The sequence below is a fragment of the Plasmopara halstedii genome (genome assembly GCF_900000015.1).
Source record: "Plasmopara halstedii genome assembly, contig: Scaffold_1583, whole genome shotgun sequence".
Taxonomy (NCBI): domain Eukaryota; phylum Oomycota; class Peronosporomycetes; order Peronosporales; family Peronosporaceae; genus Plasmopara; species Plasmopara halstedii.
In genome coordinates this window covers 222,531-227,308 of record NW_020188494.1, presented here as the reverse complement: position 1 = coordinate 227,308, position 4,778 = coordinate 222,531, and the positions used below count along the sequence as shown (strand labels likewise).

The 4,778-nt window shown below is 38.1% G+C and overlaps 3 annotated features.

Annotated features, from left to right (window-relative positions):
• Window positions 1–2,775: 2,775 nt before the first annotated feature.
• Window positions 2,776–2,946: a sequence feature (Protein overlapping with rRNA (PHALS_01640, CEG45336.1) was converted to a misc_feature.).
• A 38-nt stretch (window positions 2,947–2,984) lies between these two features.
• Window positions 2,985–3,015: a sequence feature (Protein overlapping with rRNA (PHALS_01640, CEG45336.1) was converted to a misc_feature.).
• Window positions 3,016–3,226: 211 nt separating this feature from the next.
• Window positions 3,227–3,315: a sequence feature (Protein overlapping with rRNA (PHALS_01640, CEG45336.1) was converted to a misc_feature.).
• Window positions 3,316–4,778: the final 1,463 nt, after the last annotated feature.

The following is a 4,778-nucleotide window of genomic DNA, read 5'->3' as shown; positions in this document are numbered from 1 at the left end:
TACCGACTCCGTTGATGGTGTCTGGCACCGCCGCCAAATGAGCCATCTTGCTCAACCGTTAGACGAATACCACGACACCCGTGTTGCCCGCCTTATCTTTCGGCAGGCCAAACAAAAAGCCCAAACTCATGGACAGCGGGTACCGGTAAGCTGGCCAGCGGCGCAGCTGCATTTGGGGAGGCTTTTACCCGTTGACACGTCTCACACGTGCGCACATATGTGCTCGCTCATTTGTACAACTTGGGCCACCAGTAGTGGTGACTCAGAGAGTAGTACGTTTTCTCACGACCGAGATGACCACTGAGTGGCATGTCGTGAGCCTCATGGAGAATGCGATTATTCAAGTACTCATCATGAGGAACCACAATTCGTGGTTTCCGTTGATTATGTGCTATAATATAGCAAGTCGTTATTCAACGAATATCGGTGCAGTCGTACACGCAGTCTTGGTGACATTTCTTGCTTGAGTCTCCAAACTTCTTACTCCCGATAGCCCGTAGCAGCGCTACACACATCCCATCACCCGCATACGCAGTGCGGATCAACTCTGTCTCAGACGACGTTACAGTTGTAACGTTGAGATTGCAATAATTATTGAGAAATACATTGATAATTTACAATATTTTCTTTAACAACCTGGGTGGCGTTCCTGTAGCGGGTTCCCTATATATGTGGAGTGGTGAGTCGGTAAAAAAATATTATTAATAATAAACTTTTTGACCGATGTATCATATATGTATGGGTTTCCTGTTTTATATGTAGTTAGTAGAGTAACCTAGGCGATTTATGGGTTTCTTTATGATCCTTCGTAGAAGCAGTTCTGTTGCTTCTAAGGTTTGTATAGAAAACAGTTTATTAGTGTACGTTTATTTTTTCTAAAGAAAACTAAGGATAATTAACGTGCAAGCAGCAAATGAGGTTGTATTCATATGCTATGCATAAGAATATAGTTCTAATTGATGCATTTATTGCGTTGCACTGAGTATTTTGGGCTAATTTAGTGTATAGCTGCTGACGAAGTATATGCAATTGAAATAATTTTCTTGTGAATGAGATTTAATGTAACAATCTATTGCATTGCATTTTATCTTGTAGACTGCGTTTGTATCATTAGAGTAGTTCTTCAAACGTACATACTTTGATGCAATTAACATTGCAATGCAAAATAGAGTTGCTTATGAGGTGAGTATATTTTAAGTGATTCTAATAGTTTAAACTTTGATTCAATTTAATGTTATGTTACAGTCAATTGTCGTTGCAGTGAGTATGTTGGGGTAGTTCCGCAAGCATGCAATCTTTAATGCGATAACATATTGTGATGTAACGTTAACTTGCTGACTAAGTGTTTACAATTAGAATTATCCAAGCAATTAAACTTTGATACAATAATGTATTGTTATTGTAATGTATTGCTGTCTTAAAGTGAGTAAAACTCTGTGCGTACAAACTTTATTGTTGCAATACATTGCAATATATTGTTGCGTTAAAGCGAATACAAACTCTGTGCGTACAAACTTTATTGTTGCAATATATTGCAATATACTGCTGCCTTATAGCGAATACAAACTTTCTGCGTACAAACTTTATTGTTGCAATATATTGCAATATATTGCAATACATTGTTGCCTTAAGGCAAATACAAACTCTGTGCGTACAAACTTTATTGTTGCAATATATTGCAATATACTGTTGCCTTAAAGCAAATACAAACTCTGCGCGTACAAACTTTAGTCCTGCAAAAAATTGCAATACAATGTGTCATTGTTGACTAAGTAAATTCGATTGGAATAATTTTCAAGCATATAAACTCCGAAGTAATGAAACATTGTAATACGTTATCTTATTTTATTATATGCAACTTAAACATAGTGTTGCAGTGTGGAATTGCTAACAGAGTTTTTTCAACTGATTTTTCAAGCGTATAAACTTTGATGCAATAACATAACACAATGCAATGGTAAATTGCGGACTAAAAAAGTATACTTTTTCCCAAGTATATTGATTTGGAGCGATAATGTGATGTATTAAAAATACTTTTTTGCGGAAAAAGTTAGTGCTATTGTACAAATTTAGAAGTGAAAAATATATTCTAAACAGCGCATATTGTGAATTAAACATATATTTGGAATGATAATCCAAGGGTGTACTCTGAGGTAACAATATTCTGCTACGCTGCGAAATACTTCAACGACGCACTATCGAAACTTTTTTAAAATATTGTTGCAATTGGTTGTATAATGTTTACACGATTATCGGATTCCGTGGTATTATACCTTTTTGTGGTGATTTTTGCGCAGATTTTCGGTGGGAAAATTCAAATTCGGGTGGAACCGGACTTGATCTGGGGCATATATGTTGTGTGCATGAGAAAATTATAATTATAATTATCTTTTGTCACTTCGTTATGCTCTACTATATACTTCTTGGCCTTCCATTTTTATGGTAGACTATGAGGTTTATATTTTGAATATACATGGTTCCACACAAAAGATTTCTGGCTAATAAATCTCGACTTTGAGAAAGGTAGTAAAGTATAATGCGGCTTTCGAGTTCTTCGGCAGTTAAATTGTATTTTGCAACTTGCCTCATTGTTGATATTTTGTGCTGGGGGCGAAATGCCTCTTACGTATAGAAGATATAAACCTGGTTGATCCTGCCAGTAGTCATACGCTTGTCTCAAAGATTAAGCCATGCATGTCTAAGTACAAACATTTTTTTACTGTGAAACTGCGAATGGCTCATTATATCAGTTATAGTCCACTCGATAGTACCTTACTACTTGGATAATCGTAGTAATTCTAGAGCTAATACATGCATAAAAACCCAACTGTTTGTCGGGCGGGTATCATTTATTAGATTGAAATCAATGCAGTCTTCGGGCTGGCATTTTGTTGAATCATAATAACTGTGCGGATCGCGCTTTTGCGCGATAAATCGGTTGAGTTTCTGCCCTATCAGCTTTTAATGGTAGGATATGGGCCTACCATGGCATTAACGGGTAACAGAGAATTAACCCTAAACCCTAAACCCTACCACATCCAAGGAAGGCAACAGGCGCGTAAATTACCCAATCATGACACAGGAAGGCAGTGACAGTAAATAACAATGCTCTGGCTCTTCGAGTCGGGCAATTGAAATGAGAACAGCTTAAATCCCTTAACAAGGATCAATCGGAGGGCAAGTCTGGTTATACTAGTTATCTTAACTAAACTGTCTGAAAGATTACTTAATATCTTTAAGAGCGTGGAAGGGTCGAGTGTGTATGTGTCGAAGTCCTCCGTGAGAACATAAATCTTGGGGAAATGTAAATATCATACTAGTCAAAACCGGAGCGAAAGTTAAATTTATCCATTCTGTCGTGATGATGTGCGGGAAAGATGCTGTACCAGTCCTTGGATCTGGTTTACTCAGATATACAGCACCCTTCGGGTTGTCGGTACACGTCTTGATGTTGTCTTGACAGCATTAAGACAAGCATTGCGAACTTGCATGTGGGAAGCCGTTTGATTTAATCAGTTTACGTGGCTCCATAATGCAGGGGAGTTTTCTCTTAGCGAAACGAAGTTATCTTCTGGAATCAAACGGATTTGTTGGTTATGACGACGATTATAAATGCAAAGATCCAGGGTTTGTGTGGAGTGGGGGGATTCGATGCAGACATACTTGGCTTGGAAGCGTAGTTGTCAATCCGTCATCGAAAGATGGTAATTGAAACCTCGTGATAGAGATCAACCCCAAATAAAAGCAAAATCTTCACAGCCGCGTGAAGAAAAACAAATGATTATGAAAGTCGTAACCCCAAAGTAAAATGAAGGCTTCACACCCGCGTGGACATTAACCGATATATTGCAAAAGCAATTACCCCACAAGTCTTCATAGTCTTGCGCTTAAAGAAGTAGTTAGTTCTGACATTAACATGAGAATGAAGACTTAAATTGTCCTAAAGGCATGGCGAGTCGAAAAGACAGTCATTCCAAATACCCACAATCGCGTAAAGTTCAACTTAATTAGTTTCGCTTATCCAATCAGTAAATAGAAAAGCAAAGGCAAATTGAAAGTTGGCCTAATAATCACTACAAGTTTCTAAAGTTGAGAAAAAGTCAACCATAGTGCTTAGAGCCAAAAGATAGTATAACAATTTGACCCAAGTCAAAAGTAATTTACTCCACAGTGAGAAAGTTAAAAGGGTCTTCAATAAAGTGACAATTCCATACATGCTTTAAGGAATTAAGCTGAAACTTGTACCGATGTGAGCTCAAAGTACTTAAATGTGTTAAAGCCTTGAAGATACGCTGTAATTGTAGGCGTATCATTGCGAGGCACTGTCGGAAAACTCCCATAAAGTGGCAACAGTATGAAGGTTTAAGCTTCCAGCATCTAATGGAACTGAATGCCATTTGCTGGGATATTGACTTTGGACTGTTGAAACATGAACTGACTGTGATGGAGTGTTGTTAACAAATTTTTCATGAGGATCAAAAATTTTTAATTCTTCTTTGGAGACCGCCTGAACACTCAGAAAATGCCACAAAAATGATTGTATCATTGTCTTTAGTAGTAAGACGCGGCCTTGTAGCGTACGGGCTCTCCAACACCAGGCAACACAAAGTCGCTTAAGACGAAGAAGTAGCTGGGTTAACTGCAAGCTGGGTCGGCACTGAGGACCCACAAGTATACATAAAAGCGTGGTATGTTCTTCATTGGTAAGTTTACGGGTTCCACAGTTGCGTAAGGTGTTGAGTAAATAGTACTCAGATATTTTCCACGGTCAAAAAGGA